General features: G+C 46.8%; 1 pseudogene; it reads right to left on the bottom strand.

Moving 5' to 3' along the window:
• LOC144274931 (myosin-13-like) overlaps nt 1-14,977 on the bottom strand; it is a 28,978-nt pseudogene extending 14,001 nt beyond the window's left edge.
• Nucleotides 14,978-16,634: the final 1,657 nt, after the last annotated feature.

The raw sequence follows: 16,634 nt of genomic DNA, 5'->3' as shown, positions 1-16,634 counted from the left end.
TACACTCCAACAATTGAAATGAACTCACAAAGCGCGAGGAGTTGTCGTTCCTCACTGTCTTGGCATTGCCAAAGGCCTCCAGGAGCGGGTTGGCCTCGATGATTTGATCCTCCAGGGTTCCCTAGGTGCAGTACAAAGACTTCCCGTTAAACCTTGTAGTCACTTCAGGTGGAACTTTGGAAAGGAAATATTACAAACCAAGCACCTGCAGATTCCATGACATCCCTCTTGGCTCTGGCTCAGTGAGGTCTTTAAGTACACACCCAACAGCACGCCTGCAAGTAGTCCCACTGACTTCAGTGGAGACCTGCTGAGAACCAGCCACTTCCTTAAGCATCTTAGCTGAACCAGGGCCCACTATGGACGTTTGCCATTACGTACCCACATGCTCACTGCCATTAATGAATGGGAAGTTCAGGGTTATGCTGGGATTTTCAAATCTGCCTTGGGGAATCAGGCTACCCACTCCCACTTGCTGATGTCCAGTGGAAGGTGGGCATCTTTCACGATCCCAGATGCCACCAACCACAGCAGTCACGCAGGTGTGCCTCATCCCCTCCCCCAGGACACAGCAGTCCCAAAGGTGAACGTTGCCCCCCCATGCACACAGCAGTCATGCAGGTGTGCGTTACCCTCCCCACACGCACACAGCAGTCCTGTAGGCATGCTATACCCCTCCACACACAGCAGTCCCATAGGCATGCTGTACCCCACATGCACACAGCTGTCCTGTAGGCGTGCTATATCCCACAGGGACTTTAGGCTAAAAAACCCTCAGACACTAAACAGTGAATTTAAATATTAGAAGCAGAAGAAATTTCAAAACCGTTGGGAAGGCACAGGAATAATGCACTAATGTAGTGAGCCTAAAGTGGAGAGGAGGCAGGGTTGTTTAACCAGTGGGGCTGCTGGTCACTAAGGCCTTCACATCAAAAGAATATATATGAAAATCTGTATGTGGCCCAGAGGCTACTCAACAGAGTCCAAGCAGGCATGTACCTCCTCGCCCCAAGTTGAAAAGGGACTAGGAAGGCAAGGAGTGACCTAGCTGTGGCCAAAGGGCAAGGTTGAAGAGGGTGTTTGACTGAAGAGAGGCCATTCTGACAATGGAAATGCAGCCCTAAGTGAGGCACTGGTAGGAAGGAAATTAGGAGGCTCAGATGGAATTTGAGGAGCAAATGCCAAAGATATAAAATCGGACTTCAAGCATTGCTGTTCTTCATCAGAAGCAGGAAGCCTCTGTGAGAAGCTTTGGGTCCACTGGTCCGCCTAGGAGCAATTAAGGAGGACAAAGATATTGCCGAGAGGCTAAATAATTGCTTTGCATCAGCCTTCACCACAAAGGATACAGGGAGATACCTGCTCCTTTTGGTAATAAGGATGAGGTTCGCTCAGGGATGGAGGTTTCAAAAGAAGATTTGTTGGAACAAACCAATACATTAAAGAGCACCAGGTCACCAGGAGCTTAACAATGAAACACCTGAGCTGCTAACGAATCATTTGGAGTCTCATTAACCTCAGCTCCTTTGCTGGAGTGTTGGAGGGTAGCAAATGTTGTTGCTAGAATTAGAGGCCTCAGGGTGCCCCTGGGAATTACAGAGCAGGAAATGTTACTCTGGTATCAGCTGAGCAAGGCCTTTGTCAAAGTCCCTCACAAGACACTCTTAGCCTGTTAAGAAAACTGAGGGCCAGATGGTGGCCATGACTCCCCAAGGGCATAAGGTGTCAGGCTCCCTGGTGCCAGCTACCTGCATTGCAGCTGGAAGCCTGGGGGAGGAGAGTAGCCTCCTCTGAACCCCTGCCCCATGCAGTACATTCTTCACCAGGCATCGTCACTGGCTGCTTCTTGGGCTACTCTTGGGGCAGCACAGCAGTACATGGCAAAGAATGGACTGACCCTGGAGACGGGAGATAAACAAGATATAAAACATGATCAGGGTAAAGAAATAGTGCTCAGTAGAGAGCGGCAGGCAGGCTGAACAGAAAAGCCCATTTGCAAGCTACTTGTCAGATGCTGTTATGCTACCAGGTGCCCTGGTATTGTTGAGACGGAGCCAGTATTCCAGTCCGTCTAACCGGAAGATTTCAGACCGGAATAAACTCAGCAGAGGGCAGAGCAGGTTGTTGTGCATCTGAGAGGCTCCTACTTCTCCTTTACATTCAGTGCATGCTGCACAGCCTCCAGCTCGAGTTGAGATCAGCACCTACCTGGAGAGCAGCTGGCGAAAGCTGAGCTCAGGCAGGCCTGCAGAGATGCTGGTGGGAAGTGGGAAGTGCTTCTGAAGAACTCGCTAACCTCATAACAGCCTGACAATCCAAGGCATCGGCCTCAGATTGCTAAGAGTCTCCTTGGACTCTGCCCTGCCTTTGGACACTCAAATAGTCGTGGAGCCAAAACCCCTTTGGTCTGAGCCCCTTTCTCTCTGACCACGGCAATCCTCGTCCTGGTGCACCTGGGCCTGGTTAATGCTGTTCTCTGTATTTCCTAATACGCTGCTCCCTCACTGGCTCCTCACTGAACAAAATCCAGTTTGTGGTTGATGTCCTGACTCTGAAACCATAGGCGCCGACTCCGTGGGTGCTCCGGGGCTGGGAAAAATTAGTGGGTGCTCTGCACAGGCGCCGATTCCGTGGGGGTGGGGGCGGGGGTTAGCACCCAGTGGACAGTGGGGAAGTTGGCGCCTATGTCTGAAACCCTGCATGGAATGGTCCCAGCTACCAGTGGTGCCCATCAGGGGCAGTTGGGAGGTAAATGCCCATGCCCTGTTCAGAGTCCTGTAGGCCGCAGAGCTGGGGGGCCAGGGCCCGACCACTTTTACACAAGGTCCCGTACTAAAGCAGTACAGCTGTTCCTGGTACAGTCCAGAGCGTCGCCGCGTGGAAAGTTGGCCCAGCCACCCCTGCGTTGCAGCAGAGCGGGACTGATCCAAATGGTGTTGTGACCTGGCACATGGGGAGTCTGTTCCCGTAGGGCAGAGCCTGGGGCGTCTGCTGAGACCTCGACTCCAGGCAGCCTTGGCTCATGCACTATGCGGGTAAGAGGGGAGACTCCCCATCCAAGGGAGACTTGGGGTCTCTGCAAGGAGGTGGATGAGCGGGGACAGAAACAGGGTCCCTGCCAGGAGCAGGGGACAGGGACCAGAATTTGCCGCCCTCCCACCCCTGAAATATCTGAATTGACACCACTGCCATCTACCTCACAACCCTCCCTTCACAACCACAAGCTCCCAGAGCAGCTGCGTTTTGCTCGACTATAGATATCGTCGACCAACAGAGGGCGCCTGATGCTCTTGGGAAACAGAGCCTCCATGACTAGAACTCACTGCCAGGTGAAATAAGAGTGGCCACTAACCTCAGCACATTCAGAGCTAAATGCAGCCACTAGAGAGTCCATACTGGCCCCCAAGCCCCAACTCTTCTGTTTTCCCTGGACAGGCGTGTGCTGAAACAAAGCACGGGAAGGGGATGCTACAGATCTACCTGCATTTTGCTGGGCTGCTGATCTTTCTTCTTCTCCACAGCAACTGCAATTGTTGCAAAGTACGGGATGACACGCTTGGTGTTCACAGTCTTCCCAGCACCAGATTCTCCGCTGTTGGGGAAAAAAAGTATGCACTTGTAAAAAAAATTAAATCTATTCTTCCTATCCTTCCATCTTACTCACAGATACTGGAATATACTCATGTTATCAGGATTGACTGGTTATCACGGTCTGAAAATAAAATGGTACAAAGAGCTATCAAATGGGCTGTAGTGCACATTGCATCCGAAAGCCAAACTCTGTTCTATCTCCACCCCCACAGGCTCCACCAAACCAAGAGACTCTGGCTGTGGGAGTGATTTTAATGTTTCGTTTCCAAAGTTGTGGTCGAAGCTGAGGAAACACCACACTTGGCTGGAGCTTGGATGTGCAGAAGGGGCCAGTTGCAGAGCTGACTGGGCTGGAGTTAGTTGTTCACAGGACTCTGGGTTTTCTATCAATATTTAAAATATTTATTGACTTAGAGTCAAATTCCCTGCCCTGCTCTGTCCCTAGCTCCCATCTGGAATATGACACGTCTCTGTGCTCAGTTGCAGGGCAGGCTCTTCGGGACCGCTGCCAACTGGTGCTGTTCGAGTAGTCCCCAAGCTGTTCTAACCTACACTGGAGCTAGGGCTGGTCAGAGAATTGGGGAGCTGTAACCAGTTCCTTGATGCCCCCCTTCTCTGCGGCACTGAACATTAACCCCTCAGGCCCTGATTCTGCCTCACTTAGATATGCAGAGCAGTGCCAAAGTCTGAACTGTCAGGATATGCCGCAGACTTCAGTATTTGTTTAGGAAGTCAGGATTTCTTGCTCTAGGCAGAAAATATCCTTCCTAGCCTGTATTAGCTTGACAACTCCCAGAAAAGCTAAACTTTCTGGCAGAGGGGATGGCTAATGTCATGATATTAGCATGGTCTCAAGCCCATTGCCTCTAGGAGTCCCCAGGCAGCAGCCAAACACAGATGAGCCAAGATTCTAACTCCTCATGAGGGAAGCCATTATTTGTCTCCCCATTTTATAGCTGGAGAGACAAAGGTGAGAGAAGGGAAGTGACTTGTCCAAGCTGACTCAGTGAGCTACTGGAAAAGCTGAGCCTAGAAACTAGAGGTGGGGGAAAATTTTGGACAAATAATTTGCCAAAAATGCAGTTTTGGTGGACCCCAAGCTAGTCACAAACTTGACCTGATAGTTTCAGCTTAGAAAAAGGTTTTCAAACCATGAATTGATCCCACTTTATAACCTTTAGCCCAGTGGTTACAGCAGTTTCCTAGAATGTGGGAGACCCAGGTCTGAATCCCCACTCTGGAGCAGAGACTTAAGTGCACAGCTTCTGCCTCCCAAGAGAGCAGCCTAACCAGCAGGCTATACTGGGGTTGGGACCTCTTAATCTTGCCTGTTGCAGCTGTTCAACTTTGAATACATTCTTAAATGTTTATTGGGCCAGAAGGAAAGAGAATGGCTCTGTACCCTGGTGATTAAGTGACTCCTCAGGAAGGTAGGAAATATGGAGTCAAATCATCTTGCTGCCTGATTCAGAGCTGAGTACCTTCATCACCAGGCTATGGTCTCTCACTTTGGTCCAATGAATATTGAAATCTTTATGCTTAAATGTTGAGTTCTGTTAACTGGGCAGCCAGCCCTGCACAAAGCTGCAAAATACTAGGCTTTTCCCCTCCAGATAAATGACTCACCAGTTAACATGAACTGATAGGCGTTGTCAGAGATGGAGAAGATGTGGGGTGGGGCCTCTTGACGCTTCTTGCCCCTGTAGCCAGCCACCACTTCTGGGTTGTACACTGGCAGCCACTTGTAGGGGTTGACAGTGACACAGAAGAGGCCTGAGTAGGTCTGTACAAAGAAGAATGGAAGGACTGTTAGTTCTCATGTGCCCATGAGAATTAAATATCTTTATTCAGAAAAGAAGTTTTAAAAATCCGTTTACTTAAATCATCCAGGCTGCGTAATGTTCTTTGAGGTTATACAAGACAGCGGGCTCATGGAGGTGAGTCATCATCACCATGTCCTCGATTTTATCGTATTTGGGAGGATACCTTTTGTAGTGATAATCAAGGTGGCCATTTCCAGCAGTTGACAAGAATGTCTGAGGAACAGTGGGGGTGGGGGGACTAAACGTGGGGAAATAGTTTTACTTTGTGTAATGACGCATCCACTCCCAGTTTTTTATTCAAGCCTAAGTTAATTGTATCCAGTTTGCAAATTAATTCCAATTCAGCAGTCTCTCATTGGAGTCCGTTTCTGAAGGTTTTTTGTTGAAGAATTGCCACTTTTAGGTCTGTAATCTAGTGACCAAAGAGATTGAAGTGTTCTCCGACTGGTTTTTGAATGTTATAATTCTTGACATCTGATTTGTGTCCATTTATTCTTTTACGTAGAGACTGTCCAGTTTGACCAATGTACATGGCAGAGGGGCATTGCTGGCACATGATGGCATAGATCACATTGGTGGATGTGCAGGTGAATGAGCCTCTTACAGTGTGGCTGATGTGATTAGGCCTTATGATGGTGTCCCCTGAATAGAAATGTGGACACAGGTGGCAACGGGCTTTGTTGCAAGGATAGGTTCCTGGGTTAGTGGTTCTGTTGTGTGGTGTGTGGTTGCTGATGAGTATTTGCTTCACGTTGGGGGGCTGTCTGTAAGCAAGGACTGGTCATTACACAAAGTAAAACTATATCCCCATGTTTATTCCCCCCTCCCCTGCCACACACCGTTCCTCAGACATTCTTGTCAACTGCTAGAAATGGCCCACCTTGATTATCACTACAAAAGTTTCCCTATAAAGGGAATTATATTTTTAGAAAGGAATCTATCAAAGTGTATTATGAAGTCAATCTGCCCTTCATAGGAATGTCAAAAACAGAGAACCCGTGCAGAGAACCAGCAAGAATGATCAGAGGTCTCTCTCTTGAAATTTATGTTGTTCATGTTTTGGTTAATTTTCTCTCCAACTTTGAGCAATTTAACATACTATTTCAGAAAGAAAAAAGATCATAATTTTAAGTCAAACACACAGATTCTTTTCTCATGTCAGATAAAATTTTGAGCACCACATTTTCAAAGCTGAATACAACTGTCCCTGAAAAATATAACCGTGCCTACTGAAAATGAACATTTGCAGACCCAAACCCGGACATTGTGCACTCAAACGTAGTTCAATAACGTAGGTAACTGGGACAAACTGATGGGCTGGATTTTAGTGATGTGTAAAGAGACGCGTAATTTGTAAAATCATCATATAAATAATACCGACCAAAATGTGTAACTCTGAGCGCACCCCTTCTGTGTAAGGTGAATGAAACATCGCTGCATAAGATGTCTTTCCTGGAGACGAGTATCATATAGAACTTTTTTCCTGTACTATACTATTACTGGGTTATAGCAATAAACCTGACTGATATTGGTTATTTGGTCTCTTGAATATATTTTATAACAAACCAAACTGTGGTCAAGCAATTTAGTTGGGGATTGGTCCTGTTTTGAGCAGGGGGTTGGACTAGATGACCTCCTGTGGTCCCTTCCAACCTGGATATTCTATGATTCTATGAATTGACTGTGCAATTTATGAACAGCAAGCAATTTGTAAACATCTGGAGGATAAAAGGGTAGTAAAGAATAGTCAAGATGGATTTGTAAAGAACAAATCATGCCAAAACAACTTAATTTCTTTCATTGATGGGATCATTGACCTAGTGGATAGGGACAAAGCTGTAGACATAATATATTTTGGTTTTAGTGAGACTTTTGACACAATCCCACACGACATTCTGATAAGAAAACTAAGGAAATGTGGTCTAGATGAAATTACTATGAGGTGGGTGCACAACTGCTTGAAAGACCATACTCAAAAAGTACTTATTGATGATTCACTGTCAAACTGGGAGGACGTATCTAGTGGAGTCCCATAGTGGTCTGTCCTGGGTGCATAGGATCATAGAATCATAGAAGATTGGAGTTGGAAGGGACCTCAGGAGGTCATCTAGTCCAAACCCCTGCTCAAAGCAGGAGCAACCCCAACTAAATCATCCCAGCCAGGGCTAACATTATTCTGGGGTATATTAACAGGAACGCTTTATGTAAGGCACAGGAGAAAATTGTCCTGCTCTACTTGGCACTAGTGAGGCCTTAGCTGGAACACCATGCCCAGTTCTGGGTGTCAAAAGAGGTGGATAAACTGGGGAGACTCCAGGGGAGCAACAAAAGTAATAAAAAGCTGAGGAAACCTGACCTGTGAGGAAAGGTTACAAAAACTAGGCATGGTTAGTTTTGAGAAAAGGAGACTGAGGGGGGAACCTGATAATAGTCTTCAAATATGTTAAGGGCTGTTCTAAAGAGGACAGTGATCAGTTGTTCTCCATGTCCACTGAAGGTAGGAGAAGAAGTAATGGACTTTAATCAACACCAAGATTAGACGTTAGGGAAAGCTTTCTAACCATAAGGCTAGATAAGTACTAGAAGGGGGTTACCAAGGGCAGTTGTGGTATCCCCCTCATTGGAGGTTTTGAAGATCAGGCTGGACAAGCATCTGTCAGGGATGGCTTTAGACAAAAGACTCAAGTTAATGGTCTGTTGATGTAGAGGCCCGTCAATGCAGTTATCCAGAGGGAAAGAAACAACATGGGAGCCTCAGCAGTCGTACTGCTGGATTGGGGTTGAAAATGCTGACCAAAGTAAAGAGTGAGGCCCTAAATCACCTCTTCTCCCCACCACATATAGTCATTTAGGTCTTGTCTAGACTGGGACAAAAGGTGCTTTTCCCCTACTCAAGTTAGGTCAGTTTAACTAGCTAGTTTAACTAGCAGCTAAAAAGTTAATGGGTCATTCTTGACATCTGACAGTACAAATGGTTCCTGGATTATTCCTTACCTCTCTGGCTCTGCCCATATGTTCTGATGGACACGTCTCATTTTCAGTGTCTCCTGTTTCTCCAAAGGGTGACTGCTTTCCATAGCACAGAAACTGAAACAGAAGAAGCAAAAACTACATCTCTGTCTGGGTTCCTCTTCTCTTACCAATCTTCCCTCTGGCAGACGGCTGCAGGATGAGTTGCATTCAGGGGAGATAAACATTATTCTCTGTCTTCCTTACTCTGGGTCAGGATTTCATGACCCCATGGCTGCAGAAGGCAAGTAGCATTATAAATAAATATATCATTATAGCAGTTAAGAACAGAGGTTAAAATGTCTTAGGGCCTGATCCAAACCCCATTGAAACCTCTGGGAGTCTTGATTACAGTTGGCTTTGTATTAGGCCCTAAATTGTCCATTCACAGAGCCAGAGGCTAATCTGCCATTCCCTCTGCTCTTCACCTGTCTCTCTCAAATATCTGGACTCAAATTTTCAAAAGATGCTGCTGATTTTGGGTGCTCAACAACAGATATTTGGGGCTGATTTTCATTTATGCTGAGCACCCACAACTCTATACAAAGCCCCAGACAGGAGCTGCAGGTGTTCAGCCCTTCTGGAAACTGTGCCTCCCTAGCCACACTTGGTCCTTTCTTGGCAAAGGGCGCTGGATTATCTCTCGAGGGCCCTTCCAGCCTGACAGTTCTAGGATTCTAAGGCTTCAATAGGCAGGACTTTGCCAAGTGGTACAGTGAGGACTACTGCAGCTTTGAAGCTACAGCCAGGTCATATTTCTGGCCTGCGTTCTGCGGGGAGGAGTTCTTTCTCCTGAGCCCATCCTACAGAAGCCCCAGCACACGGCTCCTTTACACGGTGCACTGGTCTGCCCCATAAACAATGGTGTTTTTTATAAAGCGCGTGCCCTGAGGCACTCAGGTCCATGCACAAGCAGTGCTAGATACAATACAAATAACAGAGATAAATTATTTAAAAGGCCAAAAATGTTGCATCGTTAAAAATGGGTGGGGGGGGGGGATTCCGACACAGAGGCCACAGCACTGAACATGGAAAACACCTCTGAAAAAATGTGATTTTCCAACTGTGTTAAAACCTGGGCAGGGGGGATGCAAGCAGAGGAGGACATGTGGCGGAGGGCAGGGCTACCCTCAGGCGTCATCACAGTAATCGCACAAGCACCTGCGATGGCGGAATGGTGACACACCTGAAAGGTTGGGGGGGGGGGGGAATGCAGATACTCACCAGGACGAAGCTCTAAGAGAAGGCCTTGGACAGTGCCAGAGCCCACTTTCAGAATAAAAAAGGTCAACTTAAAGTCCAGCAGCCCGCTCATCACATGAGTCCAGTGTAGCAAATACTGGCTAGCTGTAATGTGATCAAAGCGGCTCCGTGCTACGAGCAGGTGTGCTGCTGTACTCTGCACCATCTTCAAGCAACTGTGGAGTCCTGCTGACAGCCCTGTAAACCGGGAAGTGAATGATCAGCTCTTTTGCCCACAAGGGCAATGGCTTTGTAGGACAAACAAGTGCACAAAGTTTGCAGCTGACACTTTTTTGTATCTTGTCGGTGTCCATTGAAATGATGTGGTTGGAAATAACGCCAAGATGCTTAGCCTGACACATTCCTTCTGACTGGTGCCTCAGCAAGTGGGGTCATTCAAGGAAGCAAAACCCTCCTTGCGCCAACTATCCCTATCCAGCAGCAAAAGTCCTCGGTCCTCAGTGAATCACAGCTACATTGACCAGTACCTAGAATGCTAGTATTCAAAACAAAGAAAAGAAAGGAACAACAATGTAGGTAACTGGGACAAACTGTTGGGTTGGATTTTAGTGATGTGTAAAGAGACGTGTAACTTGTAAAAACATTATATAAATAATACCGACTGAAATGTGTATCTCTAGGTGCACCCCGACTCTGTAAGGTGAATGAAACATTGCTGCATAAGACGGCTTCCTGGAGACTGGTGTCATATAGGACCTTTCCCTGTACTATATTATTACTGACTTATAGCAATAAACCTGACTGATGTTGGTTATTTGGTCTCATGAATATATTTTATAACAAACCAACGTCTGGCCAAGCAATTGACTACGCAATTTATGAACAGCAAGCAATCGGTAAGCACCTTTTTTTCTGATAAATAGATTGAATGCCTTAAATCGCTTGTCATAAGGCTTATTCTCCAGAAGCTAGAGGGTTTTTTGCAGCTCTTCTTATGACCCTCTCCAGATTTTTACCATCCTTGTTCAAGTGTGCATACCAGAATTAGACACAGTATCCAGCAATAACATCCGCTGCATTGCATACAGGATAATATCACCTCCCTTCTCTTAGCTGATATTACCGTTTATACAGCCAAGAAGCACATTAAGTCTTTTTGTCACAGTATCGCACCGGGCGTTCATGACCCCTACATTCTTTTCAAAGTCTCTGCTTCCCAGGATGCAGGTCCCCAGCCTTTCAGTGTGACCTACTCTATTTGTTCCTAGATCTATAACCTTGTGTATGGCTGCCTTAAAATTCATGTTGTTTAACTGCCCAGCTTTCAAAGTGATCCAGATTGTTCTGCATCAGAGGTTTGTTCTCATCATTATTTAGGGCCCCAATGATCTTTGTGTCTTCAACAGACTTTATCAGCAGTGATTTGACTGAATCCTGTTGGACCAAAACCTGATTTCATGTTTTTTCATCTATGGTTCGTGCCAGGATGTTTCAGAGGGGGATCACTGGGGGAAACCAGGTGGCATAATCTAAAACCACCAGGATATATTTGAACTCCACTGTGCTCTTTGTGAAGAGCCCCACGAGGTCCGTGCTGAACCTCTTGAATGAGGTGCTAATCACTGACAACAGGACAAGGGGAGCCTTCAGCACTTCACATCGAGGGGAATCGTCACCTTACCCAAGGGCTGCTTACAGGCCCTAGACTCCCCGGTTCAGACTTGGCCAAAGCTGTAGTACATTATGGGACAGTCATGTCATAGGTGCCCAAACAGATAAAACTATTTCTGGCCGCCTAAGCCTGTCTTTGGAGTTGGGCAAGTGCATTGGCTCACCCAAGGTCTGAGACTTCCCCACTATGTCTAGGTCCCCAGGTATTCCCCAAGATGCACAGGGTGGGAGCCTCAGGGTCCTCCATCTCTTCAGGCAGTAGGGCGCTGGTCTGCTCAGGTCCTGCAGAAGGCTCGGCTTCCTAGAAGCAAGGTCCACTGAACTTTATACTTCCTGTCCCATCCCAGAACTTCCGGTGAGGGGGGAGAGTTTGGCTCCACCCATCAGGGGGAGGGTAGTGTCTCTCACTCTTAAATCCAGAGGGAGGCCACTCTGCCTCTCTGCAGCTACAAATATAATTAATGCCAGTCAGCATGGTTTCATGGAAGGCACGTCTTGTCAAACTAACCTTATTTTGACAGGATTACAGGTCTGGTACATAAAGGTAACTGTCTTGGTATAGTACATTTGGATTTCTGCAAGGCATTTGTCTTAGTACCACATGACATTTTGATTAAAAAGGTTGCATTATATGAAACTAACAGGGCACACATAAAATTGATAAAAAATAATCTGGCTCATTGACAGATCTCAGAATGTAGTTGTTAATGGGGAGACATCAATATGTCTGGCTGTTTCTAGCATGGTTTCACGGGGATTGTTTCTTGGTCTATTCTATTTAGACACTATTTAATATTTTTATCAACAATCTAGATGATGATATAAAACCTTTGCTGGTAAAGTTTGCAGATGACATGAAGATTGGTGGGATAGCAAATAATGAGGACAGGTTACTGCTACAGAGTTATCAGAATCACCTAGTTAAGTGGTCATAATCCAACAAAATGGGTTTTTAATACAGCCAAATAATAATACATCTGGGAACCAAGAACACAGGTTATACCTACAGGATGGGAGACTCTGTCTTGGAAAACAGTGCCTCAGAGAAGGGATCATTGTAGATAATTGCCTCTACATGAGTTCTCAGTGCAATGCTGTGGCAAAAAGGGCTAATGAGATTCTTGGATGTACAAAAAGAGAATATTGAATAGAAGTAGTTGTGATGCTTTGGGGTTCAATACAGAGCAGTAAAGGATCATGTCGCCACCTGCCCTGCAACTCTGGGTACCTTCAATGCAATGCTGCTGCAGCTCACATTCCTGACAGCAACAGCCAGCAGACAAGCTTTCAGTCACAGCAAGGCTTCTACTGCCCAGTTACTCTTTGCAGAATGATGCCAGCACCCTCCTAGTCCTGAATTTCCCCCAAATCGTCCAGCCCTTTCACTGAACACTTACTGAAGTTATTAAATTCATTGCTCCTATGAAGAGACATTACACTGCAGCTCATTAATTTGACTGGGGTTTGACAAACACTCTTATTTCAATCATAGCACTGATTTGGTTTATAATAAAGTAAAACAAGATTATTACACAAAAAATCGTAGATTTAAGTGACACCAAGTAGAAGGAATAAAGATAGAAAGGGAGACAAGCAAACAAAAGTAAAAATATGCTTCTCAGGCTAAAACTTAATTTCAGCAAGTTACAATCTTTGACAAAGCAGGTTTATCACCTGTAGTCAGTTTCCAGAGACTGCAACCACCTTGGTTGAAGGATCCAACATTCTGTGAATTCAAGAGCTCTGGCCCTTTTTAATCCCCCAATGATGGATACCAAAAAGGCTTTCTGTTTCTGTTTACATTTCCCATAGTTCACTGACCCTGCTCCAAGCAGCAGGATGGCTTCGTGCTGCTCTTCTCTTCCTGTTTACTTTCCTCCTCTCTGCTGATTCGTATGTAAATAGGGCTTCCACTGTTTTGATTCCACACTGCTTAATTTACATTGGAGACACATAGATAGCTGCCTTCCCTCCTGTCTGAGAGAAAAACGGTCACAGACTTTAAAACATAATATCGAGTGTCCATAATTCTCATAGAAAGTTAATACAGACATTTCACAATGACATTAACCACTTGTGTGTCACAGGCTTTCATAGAAGACCTTACTCAATATACTTTTAAAACACACTAATATTGTTTACAATCAGTTGATTCAATTGCTTATCATTTGAGGTTCAGATCCCCTGTCTTTATAGAACCAGGATTTCGGTGGGGAAGCAGAAAGCCACCCTGGTGGCAAACCTACTCAGGAGGCCAGTGAGGACCTGGAGGCAGTCCCCAGCACCAGTAGGAGCAACTCAGGGGGCAGAGTTGAAACTGATCCCGTAAAATTAGGCCAGATCAGTTCTGCACGTGAGAATTTTGGGCAGGACCAAGCCTATGACCTGCTATATGCAAACATGAGGGAGGAGGTAGTGGAGGTAAACGGCATGCCCGTAGAGAGGAAAACCAAAGGCCCAGGGCTGTACTACGTGGTCAAACACAATCTGTTGTACCACATAGCCCAAATATGGTGGAGGGGGGAAAAGTTGAGCAGCTCTTAGTACCACGGAAGCACTCAAGGGCGGTGTTAGAGCTAGCTCACAGCCATTTATTTGGAGGACACCCTGGATAGAGTCTAAGGAGGTTTTACTGGCTGGGAGTATGGGTGGAAGTCTAATGCTATTGCACCTCCTGCCCAGAATGCCAGATGCACAGTCCCTGACCTCATTTACGGGCTCCGTTGGTGCCCTTGCCTGTTATTGAAGTCCCTTTCAAAAGGATAGCCCTGGACCTAGTTTGCCCTCTAGAAAGATCGTCCTAGAGCCACTGAAGCATACTCGTCATCCACACCACATGGTACCCAGAAGCCAGTCCCCTAAGAAACCCCACGTCCAAAGCAATAGCAAAAGAACTGCTCCAGGTTTTCACGAGAGTGGGCATCCCTAAGGAGATCCTGAACAACCAAGGGATTCCCTTCCTGTTGAAATTAATGAGCGACTTATGTACCCTACTCCGCATCCAGGCCTTGCAAACTTCAGTCTACCATCCTCAAACAGATGGCCTGGTTGAGCGATTTAATTGTACCCTCAAAAGCATGATCCAGAAAGTAGTGGCCTGGGACAGAAAAGACTGGGATGCCTTTCTACCAGTACCTGATGTTTGCGATACAGGCGGTTTCCCAGGCATCTATTGGATTCTCCCACTTCGAGCTACTATACAGACACCACCCACATGGCATATTAGATATCACCAAGCAGGATTGGGAAGAATAGCCCGACCCAGGGAAGAATGTCACTGAGCACATGGCACAGATGAGAGAGCGAATAGCCCAAGTGACCCCCATAATACGAGAGCATTTGGAGAAAGCACAAGAGGCCCAGTGGTCCTATTACAACTACCGGGAGAAAGCAGGAGAATGGGTGCTGGTACTGGTACCAACAGCAGAAAGCAAGCTCCTGGCCAGCTGGCATGGGCCATATAGATAGTGGAAGCCATTGGGGAGATGGACTATAAGGTAAAGCAACCAGACCGCTGAAGGCCAGAGCAGATCTACCACGTTAACTTACTGAAACCCTGGTGCGACTGGGAGACAGATAGATGGCTCAGAAGGGCAGGTGTGGATATCCCCTGAACTAACCCCAGAATAACGAACAGAGGTCATTGATATGATCCAGCGGAACCAAGACATGTTCTCCATGCAGCCGTAAGACGATGGTCCAACACCATATCATCACCTACCCCGGGGCAACGATAACGATAAAACCATACCAAGTACCAGAAGCCAAAAGGGAAGAAATTAGGGTGGAGGTGAGGAGGATGCTGGAACTTGGGGTTATTGAAGAATACTACAGCCAGTGGTCCAGCCCTATTGTCTTACTCCCCAAGCCTGATGGCACCCTGAGGTTTTTTAACGACTGCCGGAAGTTGAACAAAATATCCCAATTTGATGCCTACCCAATACCACACATCGATGAGCTAGTTGATCAGTTAGGCAAGGCCCGATACTTGACAACTCTGGACTTGACCAAAGGCTATTGACAAATCCCGCTGGCTGAGGACGCCAAGGAGAAGACCACCTTCTCTACACCTGACAGACTCTTCCAATACATCATCCTCCCTTTTGGTCTCCATGGGGCCATGGCCAGCTCTAGGTTTTTTCCCCCCCCAAGCAAAAAAAAAAAAAAAAAGGGTGGCCAGAAGGCCGCCCCTGGAACTGTGCCACCCCAAGGACGTGCTTGCTTTGCTGGTGCCTGGAGCCAGCCCTGAATGGGGCCCACGCAACATTCCAACAACTAATGGATGAATTACTATGACCCCACGCCAACTATGCTCCGCCTATTTAGATGACGTAGTTATCCATAGCCCTGACTGGGAGATGCACCTTAAAAAGAAGAAGAGGTGCTAGATGCCCTTAGTCAGGCCAGCCTCACCGCCAACCCTCCCAAGTGTGTGGTCAGACTCGCTGAGGCCAGATACCTCAGGTATGTAGTAGGAAGGGGCTTGGTGAAACCTCAATGGAAAAAGGTATAGGCAATACAGGGTTGGCCCCGACCAGTCCACAAAAATCAAGTCAGAGCATTCCTAGGGATAGTGGGGTACGATCATAGATTCATCTCTCACTTCGCCACGAGGGCATGGCTGTGATGGACCTGATAAAAGCTCGGGGCCCAAATATAGTAAAGTGGACCAATGTGGCGGAAGACCGAGATGCATTTACAAATTTATCAATGGCCCTTTGCAGTCATCCAGTGCTCATAGCCCCAGCCTTCGAGAAGGAATTCATCCTACAGACAGATGCCATCCTTTCGCAGATGGTGGGAGAGGAGGAGCACCCAATCCTGTACTTCAGCTGGAAACTCCTCCCCAGGGGGCAATGGGACACCGTTGTTGAAAAGGAATGTCTGGCAGTTAAATGGGCCACAGAAACTCTCTGATACTACTTACTGGGGCGGCAGTTCACCCTCATCACAGACCATACTCCACTCCAGTGGATGCACAGAAACAAGGAGAAGAATGTGAGAGTGACTAGATGGTTCCTATCCCTGCAACCCTTCCATTTCCAGGTCCAGGTACAGCATAGGACCGGAAACCAACACGGCAATGCTGATGGCCTGTTGCGACAGCACTGCCTCTGATCCCAAGTAGCCCAACCCTGTGGTGGTGAGCGGGGCTGGGAGCGGGAGGGAAGATATGTGATACAGCAGGGCCAGAGGGAAGCAGGAGAATGATAGATGGGAGATGCATAAGCCTCAGGATGATCAGAGCGTTAATCCCTGTGGACTGAGGAGAGGCTACTAAAGGTTAATTAGAGCACCTGGAAACAATTAAGGCCCTGCCAGAGACCTAATAAAAAC

The sequence above is a fragment of the Eretmochelys imbricata genome, chromosome 14 (assembly GCF_965152235.1).
Source record: "Eretmochelys imbricata isolate rEreImb1 chromosome 14, rEreImb1.hap1, whole genome shotgun sequence".
In the NCBI taxonomy this organism is placed as follows: domain Eukaryota; kingdom Metazoa; phylum Chordata; order Testudines; family Cheloniidae; genus Eretmochelys; species Eretmochelys imbricata.
The sequence above is the reverse complement of the archived record's forward strand: the minus strand, read 5'-3'. Positions and strand labels throughout refer to the sequence as shown.